At 45.5% G+C, this 21,238-nt stretch overlaps 1 protein-coding gene across 4 annotated transcripts in view; it reads right to left on the bottom strand.

The window, feature by feature from the left end:
* Positions 1–21,238, bottom strand: part of ARHGEF10L (Rho guanine nucleotide exchange factor 10 like) — a 972,373-nt gene that overhangs the window by 854,705 nt on the left and 96,430 nt on the right. The window contains exon 1 of one of the 4 annotated variants that reach the window (XM_069610309.1): positions 4,333–4,722. The exons of the other annotated variants lie outside the window; for them this stretch is intronic. The gene's annotated coding sequence lies outside the window, so the exon portion shown is untranslated. Of the gene's footprint in view, positions 1–4,332; positions 4,723–21,238 lie in introns of those variants that run through there. 4 annotated transcript variants of the gene reach the window in all.

Here is a 21,238-nt window from a genome sequence, read left to right as displayed (position 1 = left end):
TCGTCGCCAATGTTGTGTTGGCAGGGGGTGCCTGGGGCCCCAGCCGTCATTCACATGTGCGCTCACACACTCGCCCAATGAGCCACGCCGGAGACGTGTGACTTGCTCAGGTCCCCGGCGGGAACTGCCAGCGGACCGTCTTTATTCTCAACTGCGCATGAGCAAGCCTCAATCCCGCCCGTGCATGCGTACATTGGCGTATTCACTACGCAACACAAATGACACCCTTGGTGTAGTCAAGTTCATCTTGTAAGCCATTCTCAGAGTAGTGAACACATACGCAAAGAATGCTTCCCTGCCCTATATGTAGAGGCTTACGGTATTGGCAGGCGTGGCAGTCAGGATAAGGGAGATTGCGTTTGCTAAAACTGGCATTGGGCTTGATTTCCCCAGATTTGGAATCTGGCACAAATTCTCTCCATGGATCTCGAATCTTGGAAAACAAACAGCCCGTGCTCTTGATGAGACATTTGTATACACTGCATCCTAGGTGACTGGTCAGAGAAATTCCAAGATCAAAGGAGCTCTGCTCTCCCTTGGCTTTTTTTGTCTGTTTTAGTCTTAAGCATATAAAAGTGCAATAAAGGTCCGATGTCTGCAGACACAGGTGAAGTAAATGTCTAGGAGCAGCTATTGTGTTGTTAGATGTGCAAATCGTGGCTGATTAAAAATGGGAGGCTTGAATAAAGATGCATGCTGTGCCACACCATGACTAAAAAAAGTTGCGTTTCTTTGCACTCAGTTTATGTCTAGATTCAGAGGCAATGTTGTTTAGGATTACTTTAATATGCATGCTTGTAATTGTATGCTTTCAGCAGAAAATAAAGCAAGAATCGTTGTGGTAAATTATATTGTCGGTTGGGTTATTATATCATTTCTTCATATTTCAAGTCCTCTCTGTTATATGAGTCCTGCTTTTTAACATGCCTGTCACTTGTCTGCCATGTCTCCCCTCAAGGGCCTCTGCATTACCCATCCCCCTTGTCCCCTCATGGGATCCCAGAGTAATTTGTTTACTTTTCCAGCAATGGCGATCGCTATTATGAGGGCAGGGCTCACAGGGGCCAAGGAAAGTCGAAGGCGCTACATCTTACATTATGCCTGAAGTATAGGAACTGCCTCCGCAGACAGTCCTCTCGGCATTAAAATGCTGCATTGCGTGACAGGCTTAAAGGAGGGCACGTCTCCCTCTCTCTCTTTACTTTGTGGATATGAATCCAGTTCAGTACTAAGGTTAGGACAAGAATCAGTCTCTCAAAGACAGATCCGGAGAGAGGGTGTACTACTGCAAGAACCACTTACCTGATGAAAGTAGATGGAACGACCACCAAATGCCCCCTGCTGTGACTCATAATGTGGGGGGAGAAGAGTGGGAAAAAAGGACTGTGTCTCAAGCCGCCCACCAACGTCAAATAGGAGTGCAGTCACACTGCTCCTTCTCTCCCTACACGGCCTCTCTAGGCGCAGAGTGTTCTGCCTGACATCTCTCTCCAAGCATGCATATCTCCAGGGCTTTAAGTGGCATAAGAGATCGGCGAGGTGTGAGGGGGGCTCATTTGGGCGCATGGCTTGTGGGATGGGTGTGGCCTAAAAAAGTACACAAACCATAGTAAGGTATGCAAACGAATATATAAATGCATGCAAGCATTTATATATGTGTATGCATACCTTACTATGGTTTGTGTACTATGCAAGCAATCTTTTATAAATATAGAAATGTTACATATTTCTATGTTTATAAAAGATGGCTTGAAAGTAAACAAACCATAGTAAGGTATGCACATAAATATGTAAATGCTTAAATTTATATATTTGTGTGTGCACACCTTATGGTTTGCGTACTTTTCAAGCCATCTTTTTCAAAAATGTCTGTTTATCAAAGAAGGCTTGAAAAGTACGCAATTCAATCCATATTTTATAAAGCTTTCCCGACGGACAAAGCCTGAGGCGTCTTTGTCTGTTGGCAAAGCTTTATAAAAGATGGCTTGAACTGTGTACTATTCAAGCCATCTTTTATAAACGCAGAAATATGGCACTGCGTCCCCAGGTTCGCCGAGGTTCAAAGACGCCTCAGTGATCTGGGGAGGGGGAAACAAAAGGACAGTAACTTCCTCTGGGTGCCCCTCGCACGAGGGGTCACCAGAGGAATTTACAGTGATTGATGGAAGTGCCAGCCATTTACGGCGTTGCTGTGGCTGGCTGGCACTTCTGTCAGCTTGCCTGACTGAATAACGGGCGCATTTCTTGTCGTGGCTGCGGCCACGACGAGATAATGCATTTCGCCAATGTTGTAGTGGGACCTGGGAGCCCCGGCAGGGTCCCGGCTCAGCTCCACTTTTTGGAAACTGCTGGGGCCTGGCCCTGGCTGGCCCCGGCCCACATAAAACACTGCATATCTCACACATAGTTAGTAGATCGTCCTACACGCACACAAAACATGTGCCCCCCACCAGTGCTGGAAATGGAAATATTTAAATGCGGGATCCCACCGGTGATGGGGGATGAAGGGTTTCTCGCCTTCCTACCATAAACATTTTTGCCTGGCAGAAGATGACCACTTGCAAAATGACCCAGGAGAGAATCATTTCTTATAATGTTGCTGACAAAGTATAAAAGCTGCAAATATTGTAAACATAAGAAGCTTTATTTAAATATTTCCTGCGGTGTTCAATCCTAATGGGCGATTTCACGGGTTTTGTGATAACACCTCCAAACTGTATTGTGGGTAAGTATCTTACCCCTGGTCCTAAAACCCTGGATTGGAGCCCTGGCTTTGCCCTGTTCAAAACAGTCCTGAAGACACCAAAAACTGCAGGCTCAGTGTTCACTGGTACAATGGTTCTGATATTTTGGGGATCCTCCATCTGGGTAGACATGTTTTGCCATATCTGGGAAAATCCTACCCAATTACAGCACTGCCCCACCACATCCCGGCATACCTCTTGCATACATGTATCTTCCTCCACATATACACCTCAGACACACACACACACACGCACACACACACACACACACACACCTCCTAACTGTGCAACCCCTATAAACTCACCTCGCTCCATTGCGTTAAGTGGAATAAGAAATCAAGAGGGGCCCTAATTCTTTGCACAGCCGTAGGAAGTGTCAGCCCAGACCCCAGACTGTAACGGACAATGTGATTCTAAATATGTCTGATAGTGACATCTACTGGGGAAAGAGGCGTATTGTCTCTCGCCTTTTCATGTTCAGGTCGGGAAGCTTGGGAAGGCAATCAGAGCCCCAGCTTAATGGCAATTTTTGAAGACGGGCAGAAACACCTTCTCTCTCCACTATCCAGAGGCGCAAAGATACACAATAAAGACTTATTGGATCATGCTCAGATCTTTTGGCATTACCCAATAATTAGCATAGAGTGCTTAGCTATTTCAGTGTAGGGCACCTCTGGGACCCTCAAAACAACATGTTTTCCTGGCTGGCCGTAATGCTCAACAAAAGACATAATTGCTTCTAAATCTGATCTATGAGTTTATGACGCCCACACTCTGGGGAAAAAAATGATTGCAAAATGGTTCAATTTTTCAATCTATTTGTATCCATATAAACCAATATATCTCTGGTGTGTGGCAGTCCTGCAAAGCAACATCTAATCACTGAGATAAACTCATCTGGAGAAGTCCTCCAAAGTACTAGGGCCTGCTTGAGTACCTCTCAAATCCATCACGCAACCACTCACCAACTAAGTACATCTAGTGCGATGCCCCGTCAGTTCTAGATATGGCTATCACGGTAAAACTCTGCTCTATGCTTGTGCTGTACTCTCCTGAGTCCAGCACCCATGCTTAGCAATAACTTTTCACATTTGAGAAACACGCATCTCTACTTTGACAGCCATATCTGCTCTCACGCATCCCAATTGTTTTTCCTCTCTGATTTTGGTCATTGCGTTGTGTTATTTCTCTTTCCTTTCAACGCCTCCCAACCACCCCCCCCCCCTTCCTTTCCTCAGATTAAGGTCTGTTAACAACCTGGCATGGTCACAATAGTCTACCTATCGGACAAGGTCAGGTGCCTTAGGACCACATCGGTGGTGATGGGCGTCGTATTAATTTGTTTGTATTTATTTATTTAACTTGTATAGCACACACCAACCCAAGGGCATCTAGGCGCTGATGTTATGTTATCCAACTCTCATAGCATATGGATAACATAACATTATAAGGGTCCTGAATTGCCACATTCCCTTGTGTTTCATTCCTGGAATCCCAACACTGGATGTGCACCTGGAGTTATCCCCGATCCCCTGGCACCGTTTGCTCCCATACAGGCAGAGCACTGCCAATACACCTCCATCCTCACCTGCAGGGCCAGCGACTGGACTTCCAGGCTCTCCTCACCCGCTCAGTCCTGATGTGCTGCGGCCGGAGCCCTTCCACCGCCGTGGACAATACCTTGGGATGGGAGTGCAGGACCTGCGCGCGTTCTTCTCCGCTTCGGTTTCGAGATACGTCAGGAGACACCGGCTGTAAGCGGTGCCTCACCCAGGTTGCTGTTGCCACAATAGTCCCCTTGCGCAAGCCTCGCCCGCCTTTCCAGACACGCTTGTTTTTCAGCCTCGGTTTACGGCACTGCTGCGCCGGTTTCGCGGGGAAGAGATCGCGAAACTAAGGGAAATAGTTTGAGCCCGAGGAGGGACTGGGCTCGGCCTGGCAAGCATCCCACCTGGAATGATTCACCCGGGAGTGCAGGCTGCAGCAGCCAGTGGTTCGCTTGGGAGACTGCCTGGCAAGTTTTTGCTTCTAGGGTGCCAGTGGGACTGGAGACGAGTCAGTCACACATCAGGAAACTTTGCGGAAGTCGTGTGGATTTGAGGCAGTTCCATTCACTTACCAGATGTCACGCTGTGGACTCTGTAAGGCCTGGCGGGCTGGGGAGGAATCGGACATATTTTAGAGTCCTGTGGACGCCCAGTAGACAGACTGGCAGAATTATCCACCTGTTAAGTGGGTGACTAGATGACTAGGAAAGTAATCAGATTCGGACTAGAGTCTGCTAGGCGGATGTCAGCCCAGTCTGCATCTTGGGATGAGATGTCATGCACGTGGCAGCCAAGTGCTGATAATAATAATAATAATAATAATAATAAAGTTGCATTTATATAGCGCTACGAACCCTCAGGTATCTGAGCGCTGCTTATTATTACCCACGGTGTCTGGTGCTCATTTATCGACCTCGGAAGGATGGAAGGCTGATTTTGGCAATGCCGGGATGCGAACCTGCGTCAGCAGGCTTTGCACGGATGTCAAAGCGAGCGCTTGATGAACGGCAAGTAGGGTGGATGTGTCAATCGAGCTTCATGCAAGAGTCCCTCGAAGTCCGGTCTGTTTGACCCAGAAGGCCCGAATCTGCTACATGCCCAGTAACCACCTGCAGCACACGAAAGGCTGGAAGGGCTGGTGCCATGACACACTGCCACTGCCACACGGTAAAGAGGCATCTGTTTAAGCTCGCCAAAGTGGTGGTGAAATATGCTGGTGGAAGAAGGGCTTCACTATGAGCTAGTGTTTCTGACCAGTGCTACTGAACAAACGTTTCAATGGAGGTAGAGAGGAAATACGTCAGTTCAGCTTGGGCTATGGGACACGGTACGCACTTAGATTGTTTTTAAATTCCATTGCATAGCCGCCCACACTGAAACCCCTGATGTGCCTCAACACCTTCGCCATTAGTATACAGCAACAACCTACCACAAATCCGGTATAGCTGGGCACACATCGAGTCTCCTGCAATAGCACTCTGCTTTAACTACCGACACCGCCCAGCCACATACCTGACCCCTGGTTTGCTTACTGGAGCCTAGCCAGCCCTCCTAAATCCTAATCCCAGCAGAATGAACACACACATTCTAAAGTTAAACTCGTAGAACTTTCCGATACCTGGGCTTGGTCCCTGAGGGCATTTAAACCACAAAGTGCTTTGAGGCCATACAAATGGGAAAATGGTGCTAAATGAATGACGACTACAATACAATACAATTTAAATACACAATGTGTAACATATTTTACCCAAAAACTGCACGTTGAGCCCAAGCAAATGTAGGCTCTGTCTGACCCTGTTTATTGGTAAACCTCCACATTTCCTGGTAGGCCCGCCTTCCTGCCCCCAGCCTCCAGAAATCTAGGAAGGATTAATTGTTAAAAAGCTGCTGTGTCTGGGCTTGCCTGGACTCTATTTCTGACGCTCACCCACAACTCCCTCCTCTACACCCCCTCCAGCTTCTTCGTGGCTTTTCTTTTTCAGAAGAACGTTCCCTTGACTATTTTCAACCATTCGTTCTTGAATAAATTGGCGTTAGAGAAGCAGAACAGACGTCATCAGAAGGCACTGGGGTTTACATGCTATTGAGCTATAGGTATGGCTAGGTAGCCATCCTCTGTGATGAACTGCCCCTTTTGCGTTATCTGATGGCTCCAGCCCCCCAATCCGCCTCCAGCCCAGAGCTTCCCATTTATCAACCAGGGTCACCTGCTTCTTTACCCAAATACTTAAAGGATAGTTCCGGGACTTTTTTTTTATTGTCCCTACGGTTCGGCCATGTGTTTTTAAGCATAACTCGGTAGATCGTAGAAAACTTTCCTATGGACCTTACCCGATTTTTCGTCCATTAACGCACTCGAAATCAGCCGCCATTTTCTGATAATCCTATCATTTCCCCGCATCGACCTGGCTCACCTGCTTTTGCGGCACTAAATCAAATCCCCCGCCCCTGAGCCTGACATCAGCAGACGCGTACCGCCCATTTCCCAATGCCAAAGCACGTTTCGTGTCAACAATCGCTGCTTCTCAGCTAATGAAGTGTCGCCATGGAAATGGCAGGACGCCTCTTTCCTCAATAAGTATAAACACACCGTTTCACAACACACAGCAGCAGATTTTCGATTCCATTACTCTCTCTGTGTTACTTTGAGTATTCTATGACTCGTTTCTGTGTTCTGGTCAGCTACATTCGCCGCTTCTAGGCCTTGTGAACACCTGTACCATCTCTGTAAATTATTTTACTTTCTTTACCACACAATGGCTACAATAATGCCGTATATGTACGAGCCCGAGTACACCGAGGAAGAACTACTGGAAAGGCAAGCATGCGAAAACGATGGGGATTCGGACGGCAGTTGGGAGGACCAGTCAACGGATGAAGAGCCTGGACCATGTCGCATGGACGGCGTCTCCACCTGGTGCACGTGCAATCGGTGTGAGCTAATGCCAACTGAGGAGGAGAACTGCTGCTGCCGTGAAAATTCCGGGTGCTTGGCCTACATTTCGGAAGGCGAGCCAAGTCCGCAATGCATCACCGAGCTGCCAGAGTTCAGGGAAGCCTGCCTCTCACGGACCGTGTTGAGGATGATGATGGTGCTTATGCACGAACTTCGCGGCACTGTTCGTCCGCGTAATCCGAGTAACGAGTAAGTATACTCTGGTTGTGATGTCAGTGATGCCACTACTATTTCATGGTCATCTCCCACATATAAAATTACATCTACATATCATTCGAACGCATGTAAATTGGTTCCATATTGTGCATTTTCTAGATAGAATTTTTTTCAAAGCAGAATGACATTTTTTACCTGAATCGACAGTGATAAGAAAGTTTTGTCATTTTAATACAGTTTGCATCTTTCATTTTCACAGGTGGTACAGGCTGGTGGCCTATCGTTGCTTCACTTGGTGGCTTCACGGGAGGCTCGGACACCGCGTTCGGAGAGTAATACCTGCCTGTGCGGTACTTGCCATTAGACAACATTTCCCCAGCTACAGTGGACAATACCGCGGATTTTCCCTGGATGTGCTGCAACCGGAACTTTACAATGTGTAATGTTTATTATTTATGTTCAATTGAAATTAAGATCTAAAATAAAACCCAACATATATTTTAACAATGGTTGTTTTGATTTTTTAAATGAATCTAGTGTGTCTCCATTGAATAGTCTTCCTGTGCCTTGTCTTGTCACACCACATGTCTCCGGCCAGCATCCTCCCTCACGCTGGCCGCCCACCTTCAATCCACATAACCGTTGAACCCATATGCAGCAGACATACATATGTTATTTTGCGGGTTGGCATCAAGCCTCCCGGCCTTGCCTCCTCCCCCAAAAATACTTACCACACCACTTTGTTCAAGCGTTGGCAATAAAAGGCCGTTGGATTTTATTGATACAAAACATGGTTATAGGTAAATAATCAATATGGTTGATCATAATAAATCATCCTTTTGGGCACCGGGTACAGAGATGACCCCCTCTGGCCCGTGCCGCCTTGCCACCACAGGCCAGCCTGCTGCTGACTAACTGCCTAGGCATCCAGGGTCTCCAGGGTGAACTGCACCCATATATTCTCCTGGGAGGGTGAGGTATTTATAAACTCACCCCCTGCCTTCCATGTACTAGATCCTGCAGCCTGCCTCTTACATGCAGTTAGATGGCCTCTCCTTGGTGAGGCCCTGCGGCAAACGAGTCTTGTCTGCACGACCACCGCCCTAATCCACCCCCCGCCCTATCAAAGGCAGTTCGCACCGGGGTACTTGTGCTGCCAAGTGGAGCTGTCAGGGAGCGATAAAGGCCAAGAGGTGCCAAAAACCATGTACACTTCAAAGTGGTCTATATAGCATGGGTTGTTGTTCCCATGTCTACCTCCAGACCCCGTGTCTCCTGCCAAGCATCCCCCTCACGCTGGACGGCCCCCTGCAATCCACATAAGTGTGTCTCCATTCACGAGTCTTCCTGTGTCTTGTCTGCACGACCACTGCCCCAATCCACCCCCCGCCCTATCAAAGGCAGTTCGCACCGGGGTACTTGTGCTGCCAAGTGGAGCTGTCAGGGAGCGATAAAGGCCAAGAGGTGCCAAAAACCATGTACACTTCAAAGTGGTCTATAGAGCATGGGTTGTTGTTCCCATGTCTACCTCCAGACCCCGTGTCTCCTGCCAAGCATCCCCCCTCACGCTGGACGGCCCCCTGCAATCCACATAAGTGTGTCTCCATTCACGAGTCTTCCTGTGTCTTGTCTGCACGACCACCGCCCCAATCCACCCCCCGCCCTATCAAAGGCAGTTCGCACCGGGGTACTTGTGCTGGCAAGTGGAGCTGTCAGGGAGCGATAAAGGCCAAGAGGTGCCAAAGACCATGTACACTTCAAAGTGGTCTATAGAGCATGGGTTGTTGTTCCCATGTCTACCTCCAGACCCCGTGTCTCCTGCCAAGCATCCCCCCTCACGATGGACGGCCCCCTGCAAACCGCATAATGCCACGACATATACACGTCATTCATTCACAAACACACCCCTGTTTCGAATTCTTTATAACCCACTTCATATTTCTAATGAGAACTTCTTTGCGCTTTGCTAGTCAACCCGTGAAGGTGCTGGTTATCTGCTCTTCGTCTCTGTGAACTTCCGTGACCACTTTGAGGAAACTCGTCAGTTTGCAACCTGTGAACTGCTCCCTGTTCTACGACAAGAAACTACTCTGATCCCTGCATCTAACTGTTTGTTCGTCAAGGTAAGGCCATGTACCATAATCATTTTGCGTCCAATTTCTTTTCGTTCAAGACAGTACATGCAAGGAACTAGTCACATGTTCTGAGTTTAGTCAAATTATTTTTCTATTTTTTTAAAGTTATTCAAATACTTATCCGCATGTGAATAACGTGTATAGTTCCAAGAACCAAAACGAACCTTGCATTGAACCTTTTATGTGTCATTTAATTTTTTAACACATTGGTATTCATAGAGAATTGTTGATCTTTACTTTTCAGAACTTTCCACAATGCCTGCCTGTTCCATTGGCGGTTGCCCTTCGAAGACCCATAATAAATCTGAAGGTACTATAATGCATGTTTTCCCTAAGACAATAGATCAGATAAGAGAATGGGTCCGATATTGCGGATATCCACCGTCTGAGCTTGAAAGTAGAGTCCTAGAAGTCTTTGCGGACAAGAGGGGTGATCGATACCGCATCTGCAGCAGGCACTTTAGCTCAGACATGTACTCCACATCATTGCTAATAAAGAAGAACACACCGCGAGCGAGGCGAAAATTGCTCTCAACCGCTATTCCCACTCTATTCGTCCACATCCCTCCACTGGTGAGTCAAGTTTACGTATTTATCTCTCGGCCTTGCGGTAGTGTGTAGCATTAGCTAACAATAATTTCCCCATTTATGTATCCACTCAATATGAAGGCGGAAGATTCTCCATCCGTGTCGTTATTGCAGTCATCAGCCACTTCAAGCGCCTATCGGGTAATCTTACTTGGCTATTCTGCCACTGACTTGTTTTAGGCATGTAAATCAATAGTTTTAATTTATCGTGTAATTATTTTACCTAATGGTACACCCTTGTACTCGTCCTCTAGTCTTTGTTTTCAGTTATAATTATTGTTATCCAAAATAATGCAAGTACTGTCTTTCAGGGAGATGCTGAGGAGTCCAACGCATTGATGACAACCGTTGATGTCACTCAGATGCTCGAGGTACGTTTCCGGACAGTTCCATCGATGGAGATCATCAGATCTTGCATTCTTGTAGCGTGATTGTTACACACAATGTTTCTTTCGTTTTTAGACATTGATATGTCCTTCTGTCGTCGCCCTCCTATGTGTCTTCTTTTTTCAATATTGTGTTCATTACTAATGAAAGTCCTATGTTTCAGGGAGTCGATGGAGCATTAGTCCAAGAAGAAGGGGGAGCATGCAGTTACGGGTCGGCGCAACAGCTTGCAGAAGTGTGCACCGCAGTTACATCGTCCCTTGATGTTCTTATGCATTTCGAGGTATGGATACTGACAGTTCGATCAAGCGAGATCATATGACGTGATTACATCCGCTATACTTCCTTCTTTATTAACGCAAGTACTATGTTTCAGGGAGATGACGGAGCTTCTTCTACAAGAACATCACCCCTAGTAGTTGATGCAGATTTCTGGGTGGTGACACTTCCAACGATCGAGCAAATCGAATCATATTTAGATATCCATTATTTATTTTAGACAACTGATCATTTGTGCAGGTCTATTTAGATGAGCCGTTGACGCCTGCACAAAGTGTATGTTCTTTTTAACAAAATAGAAAACCATACTAATGCAATTACTGTGTTTCAGGGAGTTACTGAAGCATCATCTTCAATAATATCATCAATGGAAGTCTATGAGGAGCCCGAGGTATGGATCTTGACAGTTCCATCTAACTAGATCAACAATGCGTGAATAATTGTCGTTTGAATGTTCTACACAAAGCGTTCATTCGTGTTTTGCTATTGAGATGTACGTGGGTATTGGTCCCCAAGTACATTTTGTGTTTTCAATATTATTATACATACTAATGAAAGTTCTATGTTTCAGGGAGTCGATGGAGCGTCAGTGCGTGATGGATGTGCTTATCATGAAAATATAGTCGTTGCAGCGCAAGAGGAAGTGGAGACATGCACACACGAGTCGGAGCAACAGCGTCCCGATGTTGAAGTTCGAGGCAAGAAAGTTTCAAAGAAAAGAAAGCAAAAGAAGGTTAGTGTCCTGGTCACTATAGTATGTTGTTTTTCACTGTTAATAGTTCAATACTGTAAGTTGTGTTTAAACTGAACATCCCTTTTCCAATCTGTCCTCTAGTTGCGAGTGGGTGTACGAACTAGATCTACACAGACAGTGAAGCGAACGAGAGATGTTGCTTGTCAAACCTTTTGGCAGGGACTTGAGACTGGAGATGCATCGTGCCAATGGGAAGAATATGAAGTGATTGACAACGGAGCTATACCACATCCAGCCATCGATAGTGAATGTCCTCCTGGTAGTTCGGATGCAGTCGGAGATCAATTCACAGAATCCACACCCGCAAAAACTAAGACCGCGAGAAAGTTGAAATTGTTTTATTCACCCATCGCCGGAGAAGGAACAGATGTTGCAATGGAAGAAAATGAAGTGGACGACAATGAAACACCATCAATATCACTGAACATAGCGGAAGACGATATCAGAGATTCTACCTTTCATGTGAGTGACATGTCCTCAACGTTACAGGCCGAACCAGCTGGGATGCAGAGTGACAGTATAAGGAAAGAGGCCAATTTCATTGTATTCGATAGTTGTTTGATTGATATTATTATTCGGATGAAATGTGGGCATTCGGTTGGTGGGGAAGTATGTGGGGAGCCATTGATTAATGTGACTCGTGCAATTCGAGGCACTAACCTTAAAATACATGCCACCTGTACAAAATATCATCCTTTCTCATGGTCTGCACAACCCATGCTGGGGCAACTGCCAGCAGGCAATCTACTTTGTGCAGCGGCTGCACTTTTTAGTGGTTCAAGTTTTAAAAAGTTAGAGTCTTTCTTTCAGTTTGTGGGAATCCATTTCATTGCGAAAACTCAGTTCTACAAATACCAAACCGATTATCTATTTCCAGCCATTAGCGAAGCTTGGAGAATGGAAAAAATGTCTATTGATAGTACATTCGCGGGCAAACGGTTCAGGCTAGCCGGTGATGGACAGTGCGACAGCCCAGGATTTTCAGCCAAGTACTGCACCTACCACTTTCAGGACATGGAAAGTAAGAAAATTGTTTGGTTGGTTGTCGTGCAGGTGTCACAAAGCACATCCTCAGCGGCCATGGAGAAAGTTGGCTTTGTAGCATCATTGCAAGAACTACAATCGAATGGTGATCGACCTGATAGCCACGGACAGACACGTTTCAATTGCCAAGACAATGAGAGAACAGTACAAAAATATAAATCACCAATTTGATGTTTGGCATCTTGCAAAAACAATCAATAAAAAAATGTCGGCTGCAGGTAAAAAAAAAGATATGCAAGGTATTTCACAGTGGTCCAAGTCAATCAGCAACCATCTTTGGTGGAGCTCAAAAACATGTGGAGGGTCGTTGGAAATTCTACTGGAAAAATGGCGGTCAGTAATGCTACACTGTAGCAACGTTCACCGCTGGACCACAAACCAACATTTCCACAATTGTGAACATGGCCATTTGTCCACAGAGGAGGCACGGAAGAAGAAGTGGTTGATTCCTTCATCACCCACTCACAAAGCCATTGAAAAGATTGTATTTGATAAAACTATAACAAGAGATTTGAGGGGACTCACGGAATTCTGCCACACAGGAGATTTGGAGGTGTTCCACAATATGTGCCTAAAGTACAGGCCAAAACGATTGCATTTTGGCATGGAGGGCATGATAAATCGGACTCTTCTAGCGGTCTTGGCACATAACCATAATGTTGGCCGTCAACAAAGTAGGACGACCGGAACTTTAGGGACGCTTCACTACAATAAGGCCTTCACTAAAAGAAGTAAACAATGGGTGATCAAACCAGTGTTTGAGGATATGCAATATGAGTTTATTGAAAGACTTATTGTTGATGTCCTAGATAGGCACATACATGGAGTTGTGATCGAACCTGTGCAGGGGACAACTGCATTGCCACCCAACATTGCCTCTGTTCCATGTCCACCTAAAGCAGAGCTCATTGAGAAATACACATCACGGTTTAAATGATTGTAATTTGATTGTCTGTTCTCTCGAGTCTCCTCATGTTAAAGGCCCATTGAATATGTGTATCTATGTAATGTGTAAATAAAAGTGATTGCTCAGTGTACATGCAATGTGTCTCTCCACCCTTGCCCCTCCCTTCACCGTGCAGTAGTGCGAACCACCCGGGTGTCACCTGTGACTTTGCTCTCGAGTCTCCTCATGTCGCAGGCCCATTGAATATGTGTAGCTATGTATTGTGTAAATAAAAGTGATTGCTCAGTGTACATGCAATGTGTCTATCCAACCTTGTTCATTTGCGCATTAAATTAAACCAAACAGTAATATAAATCATTTTTCAAAAAATATAGAATGTCTCCGTATTTATGGTTCTCTGGGGCTGCAAAGCACGCAGACAAAATGCAAAGATGGAGTGTAAATTTCAAGTCCTGTGAGATGGCCTTACACTGAATGTAGCTAACTAGGAATGTGTGCTCGTTCAAAGTGAAGGTCAGCTGCTTTGATTTTTTGCTCGGGTGCCGGAATGGCCCACGACTCAGTATAAGGTTCTATTGTTATTTGACCTTGACAGGCCGGGACCATCCCGAAAGACTTCTTTTTGGGGGTGTGGTGCAATAACGTAAGCAACGATAATGAATAAAATTTCAGAAACGATAGCCATTTAATGTTCGTTCATTAGAAGAAATAACGTCGGCATAGAAGGAGTGGTATTTCGGGGCTGCCCTAGGCACAGACACAATGGAAAATGCAAATATAATGTAAGTAACTCTTTAGATGAGTTTATACCGCAATTTTATTACTATACAGTAGCTTTAAAGACGGGTTAAGTTGTACTTGTTCGTTCTATGTGGCATATTGTTTTGTACCGCGCACTATCTTGAGGAGAACCATCTCCTTTTACGGAAGCACCTCAAAACCTTCCTCTTTGCTTCTGCTTTCTCTCTCCCTCTCCCCTGCTACAACTGGTCCACTGTCTGCGACCTCGGTCCTGGGCCCTTCCACTCTCCACCTGCACTGCCTCCCTGTCAACCCCTGCACTGGGGGACTGTCTCAGTATCCTACAGCCCCCCCTTCCCAGCACTTGTTCTGCACTTACCTTGCACTCGCCACCAGCTGGCCCTATGTATCTATTATTTTATGCTACTTACCTTGTACTCCACTTCCCCCCTCCCCTTCCCCTTGCACTTTTACCTTCCCCCTACCCCTGCACTTGCGCGATCTGAATGACACCTGGCCTAGTAGGATCGTTGTCTGTCTTCTCCTTGTTCCCCCACCCCCTCTCCCTGCCTCGCCACGCCTTGAAACACTTGTGTATAGGCGCGTTGCAAATGCCATATTATATCATATCAGTGACGAAGTGGTCCACTGGCGCTCAGGCGGCTCTGAAAAAGGCAGAGGAGAGGGGGTGGGTTACTGCAAATGACGTATAATACCCAGTTGCACTGTCCTAGCTATGAAATAATTTCCCGACCTAATATATAAAATGAATAATTTTAATAAAGATCTGATGGTGAGACTAATTTCATTTTTTATGTTTTTAAAACAGGTACATCCTTCATTATTGTATGTGTCACGAGTACCAGACACCGGCGGATGGCTTTTTCAACCGCCAGCTGCTTCTCCGCGTGAACAACGTTACCACCCTGACCATTTTATGGGACGATCGCCAAGTACAAGTATGCCCTTACGCGGTACTAACGGCTAGATGCAACATACAGACCGTTGTGGTGGCCTAGTGCCTCGTTGTTGGAACAGCCATGCGATTATCAGTGCGACCGAAGAGCTTATTTTATCGTAAACCAACACCCTGTGTACTGCACACGAACATCGCTTGCCTCAAGACAAACTATTTTGGATCGAGAGCAAAGAAAAATGCAAATCGCTGAATATTCTCTAAACATTTGATGTCCAATAAATGTACTTTGCCAAATGTACAATCTTGCCGTTTGCTTTTAAACCACAGTTTCATATTCCGAATTGTGGCGCTGTATTGTGAGATGATCTAAGACCCTGTGTACAGCAAAGGAACATCGCGTGCCTCAAAACGAACATTTTGGAACGTGAGCAAATAAAAATGAAAATCGCTGAATATTCTCAAAACATTTGATGTCAAATAAATGTACTTTACCAAATTTACAATCTTGCGGTTTGATTTAAAAGTACAGTTTCATATTCCCAATTGTGGCGCGCTGTGTTGTGAGCTGATCTGTGTTGATTTCCGGGTTCTGTGTGGAGTCGCGTAGAAGACGCCTGGGCGCGTTTGCCTACGCAGCACAGTCACGTCACGGATAGAGGCGGGGAATATGAATGTTTTGATAAAGTCTGTTTCAGGGGCGGGGGATTTGATTTAGTGCCGCAAAAGCAGGTGAGCCAGGTCGATGGGGGGAAATGATAGGATTATCAGAAAATGGCGGCTGATTTCGAGTGCGTTAATGGACGAAAAGTCGGGTAAGGTCCATAGGAAAGTTTTCTACGATCTACCGAGTTATGCTTAAAAACACATGGCCGAACCGTAGGGACAATAAAAAAAAAGTCCCGGAACTATCCTTTAATTTGAAGTCTCTTAATAAGCTCTGACTGGCTTAAAGGGCACTAGTGTTGGTCCGTTGGGGGACTTAGTACACTATGCAGCTGATCGTTTTCACCAATCTTACTGAAGCAAATTTTTTTATTTGTATTTAATCAAAAATTGATTTTTGCAAAATTGGAAGATACTATCGATCAATCAGACACTGTCTTAAAATTCTTAAAGTTCAGCTTAAAGTGGCTTGTGCTTTAAATTAAAATGACTTGATTACATACGGTAAACCACAATAATTCGACAGTCCTCCCTTGTCACCGTACTCATATTTTGGGGTAATACCACCTCACAGAAGTTTCCTTGAATATTATTTTCCTATCCCGCGTACCTTCTCTGGCTCTGCTCTGGCTCCTCCTCCTCTGTGGACCCATAACTGGGCCAGCCCATCTCACTTTCTGAATTCCTTAATACCCCAGATCTATTCGGGTTGGATGGCAGGGAGTGTGAAGTAAGGCGACGAGGGACAACCGTTGAAGTAATGTGTGTTACCATATGTAATCAAGGTTTTGCCCATCAACTACCCCTCCCCCGTTACATCCTCAAGTACTCTATACAAATGATTGCCCGACGACAGGTCTGAGGGCACAAGAGACATCATGCGGTTAGTGCAGGGCCCCACCTATATTATGTGAACACATAGCCCATCCTTCTGCCAATGAAAGCGTGCTGGCTGAGCATAGATGCATAGATGCACCAACACCTGTGATGTTCGCGATTGGAGCAGAAAGTCTTTAGTGGTTTACTGATGTGGAAGTCGACACCCATGCCGCTGACCTCAGGATAATGAATGCTTGTGTGACCCTGGGCAAATGGTGGTGTCTCCGCAATCTGCCAAACTCAAGCAAAAAGGTGAAACACCAAAATCACTTGCTTCACACGTTCCTGGACACTTAAATGTTTTCTTGGGTTCCATAATTAACACTTGTGCTCCAGGGATAAACCACCCTGTATTAGCACTTTACACGTGGTCTCCTATACGTTTTGACTTGTGGCAACTCTTATATACTGCACCAAATCACTGCTGTAGTCGTCTCAAAGCATCTGGCTTGTGACGGATCCATTAAGGTGGACTATAGATCGGGTTTTCAGAAAGCAAGTGGTGTTCTACACATGTCTAGCATCTAAAGGATTATCAATGGGAAGTGAATAAGCAGGGGCATTAAGGAGTTGATAACATGCAGTGTTTGGCTGCGGGTTGGGCGTGAGAACAGGTCTCGCTCAGCACCTTAGCACGCACAGTGAATTGCATGTTCCAGAATGCAGTATCTCATGCGCTAGGAATACTTGCACGCTGTACTATGTCCTATCATACACCAAGCTTAACTAAAGGATGACTTCATACGCCTTTGTCCCATGAATCTGCCTGCCTCTGTTGATTCAGAGGCTTCCTCAGGACTACTTGTCACAGGATTAACACTGTCATACTAAATACAGATGATATCCCTGACCCCTGACTTCACTCTATCTCAGTACTGATAACTCACATGAATCTCTTTCACATCATTAGTATTCTGGTATTTATTGAGCTCGGACATGGCTTCGAGAAGCAACAGAGCGCTTTACAGAACTAACAACAGAACAGATATACAGAGGGGGTAGGATACAGAGGGGCACAGAGAAAGTGTACCAATGTACAGGGTGGAAGAGAGGAGAGGGGCGGACAGCGTCTAGCAAGTCATGTGGCGCGGTTGACATATTGCACCTGCCTCCTGAATACAGAAATCTCTGAAAGAGTGAGATGTCCCAACATGGACATTGTCTCATTTGGGGAAACGTTTTTATGTTTTCCAGAATGCATTCTGCCTTAACAAAGAAGCACTGGCACAGTGTTCTGTCTTCAATCTTTGGCTCCCCAGATGTTTTTGTCTACAACGTCCATGAGCTCTGCGCAACCTACACAATGGGGTAGGATTGTGGGAGTTGTAGTCTTAAAGCTCTAGAGAGCCACAGATTGCCGGGTCATTCAGCATGACTGCATCCCACAGAACATGGCGTTCATCCTCTAGGTGGGGAGCAGACATAGCCGGTAACCAGAACACACAGAATGTAAAATGAAGGGTTCCATTTGATAATCTTGCTGAATAAAATTTGCCAGGTCGGCTACTTTTTTTCCTGACCCCCAAAATTCTTTCCCCAGATATACTAGGGGGGTATAACCTCCTATCCTAAAATATAACAGGGAAAGTGTTTGATTGTCTGGAGGGTGCATTTTTAAGGAAATGTGGCCACCTGGCAGCCATTTTCATAGCAGCATTATCCCTGGATACCAAATGAAGGACAGGGGGTGAAAACAAACACAGATTGTAACAGTGATATCAAGCTGACCAAAATGATATCAACTCCACATTACTTCTTGAACGCTGCCTATTGTCGAAAACAGAACTCGAAAAAGCATTCACATTGAAACCTCTAGTTTAGGGGTCTGCAATATTTGGCCCTCCAAATGTTTTGAACTACATCTCCCATCCGCCCAGATAGTCAATGTTGATTGTGCGTAGGAGTCATAGTCCCATAAAACCAGAGAGCTGCAGGTTGCCTACGCCTGATCCCTTATTGGCTCCATTTCCCTCCACAGAATCCTGGAATTGTTAAGCTGATTCTTTATCTAATAAGTGGAGTCCATGTCCTCATCATAGATCTGCATGGATATTTCATCCATAGGGCTCTACCTCGGCCACAGAAATGGGAGTATATTATTAAGTGACCAATTTATCCCCATTATAGAAATGGCCCATTGGGGACTGAAGGACCCTTCAGTGCTGATCTTTGGACACACTTTGGACTGTTTATGTCATAGGCATATACCCTAAAAGATTCCCAGTTTCTTCCTTGGTCCTTTTGTCAAACTGGATATTAAATTATGCCTCCTATTGTAACGATTGTATGTATATTGGCCTACGCCAAGTTGCTTAAAACTGTACGCGAATAACTCTCTACGGCAAGGTCTTGACCTTAGAAATTGATGTAAGCCGCCATCTTCAATCAAGCCGCCATTATAGGTTCTCTTGCTGTGTAAAAGTCACCCTGTACATCAAAATGGTGGACGATGCCATTCCGAACAGAATCTGGTTGTCATGACCTCCGTACAGCTAATGTATAACTTGCCTACAGGCCACTTGTTAGGGTCGTGAACTGAGACCTTGTCCTTCTGTTGACCTGTGTGTAAATGGATGACCTGCATCAACGGAACTGATCTATGCACATACTGATGAATATATTAAAAGTTGACCTGGCAGAGACCCTAGACCAGTAATACATTCATGGAATGGTTAACCCGCGAAGGGGTTGGACAAAAGGCTGGAGAAATGTATAAAATCCTGATCGTCCCAATGTATAGTCTCTCACTGAATACATTGAACCCCGTTGAAGTTCGTTGTGTTGTACTGAGGGCCAATAGCTATCCGATCTGTCATTGACTTTGTCACTGCCTGAGCTTAAAATAAAGTACTTTGTATGTTCCTTTGTAACCAGTGTTTGGTGTGTTTCCTTTGGGCTTCCCGGCCTCATATTATTTTTCTGTTTTCACAGTTGGCGCCCGAATAGGGACCCTCAAGATTGATGCCGGACCATTGAAGGTTGACGCATGCTATCGGACTGGGATCGGACGGTGTGATACTACGGGCCCAACTGAACGAGACGCGACACCTCTACAGCGGTGCATGATCCAATCCTTGGACGATAGCGGTGCGGTCTGAGACGGCATCTTGACGAGGGTCCACTTTTGAGGCGGGCACATTTGCCGAAATCACCAAACACAAGGTAAAATTTGTTAGGTAAATTCTTTGATAAACCGTACAGTCCTCCTTAGGTTTGGTCAGGTGAGTCGTGACCCGACTCTTAATTTAACCCTGACAATTTGAATTTGGCGCATTGTATCTGCAGACACAATTATTGACCAGGTAACACCAAGTATATGAGAAATGCCTGGGAAATGTTCTAGCTGCTTTAGGGCATTATTCTGCAGCGATCGACAATGTTTGGAATTTAGCCGCCCAGCACCACAGGAGGGGTCGCCGGCGTTTACTATGTATTGTAAGCATGGCATTGGAAGTGTAGGATTTAATGATATTTGGCACAGACAAACCAGACATGCCTCCGAACTTCAGTGGCCAATCAATGGTAGTTTTGAGATCCCTCGTATTGAATACTTAGAGTCAGTCTTGTTAAAGAAAAAGGCCAGACCCGCAGCATTTGATGTTCTGCAGAATTGGAAAAGAGAAGCGTTGCAGCAGCTTAAGAGTAGGGAAAAACATGCGCGCCGTCATAAAACGAACGCTGAAAAGGCATTGTTATATGATCAGGACAAACAGTTTGAGTCGGTTAGGAATGTGGATAGGGCTTTCTCACTCGGTATTCAGAAAATCTATCCTTCTAAAGACCTTCATGTTTCTGACGAGTTTCTCGACAAATTGTTAAACGAGCGAAGGCCTGGTGCCTCTGCACCACCTCCGTATGATCCTCTTCCTGTTGCTTTGCCTCTTCCTGCTGTTATTCCTGCTCTCCCTGCTCAACCTGTTGTTCCTATTCTTCCGGCTGTTGTTCCTCAGCCTGCTCTACCACCTCTTCCCATTGCACCAGTTATAACACCTCCATTGAATCTGCCTGCACCTCCACTCTCGAGTGGTTCCGTACCGACTATAGTTGATCAGGGTGCGGGGTCGAAGGTTGTTACTCGTAATACTGTCCCTACAGATAAAAGCAGTATTTGTTTGCATGGGCTAAGCATTGCATGGAGAGAGATGATCGAACTAATGTTTTTGCCACACTGTCTAATATGGATAATTTACCTGAGAAAAATGTTTTCATTGAAGGTTTAGGGATTCATTTATGCGTAATGTGGGGTAAATTAAATAATGTGGATCTCCCACAAGGGCTGAGGGATCTGAATACTTTAGCACTTTCAAGAGCCACTGTGGAGAAAGTACAAGGACATGTCGAGAGGTTATTTGAGTATAGGAGAGATTTGGAAAAGTTACGGAATGAGGATGACGAAGAGGAGAGTATGTATGTACACAAACGATTTCTTCCGTGTCGTAAATCGGCATCTGAGGAAGCGCGAATTTGTACAAAAGATGCGATTAGATGGATTACATACAGTCAATATACGCTATAAATGCAGAGGAAGGTGATTCAGGT

Source organism: Ambystoma mexicanum, chromosome 8 (genome assembly GCF_040938575.1).
Source record: "Ambystoma mexicanum isolate Mex_15411 chromosome 8, UKY_AmexF1_1, whole genome shotgun sequence".
Classification (NCBI taxonomy): Eukaryota; Metazoa; Chordata; class Amphibia; order Caudata; family Ambystomatidae; genus Ambystoma; species Ambystoma mexicanum.
The sequence above is the reverse complement of the archived record's forward strand: the minus strand, read 5'-3'. Positions and strand labels throughout refer to the sequence as shown.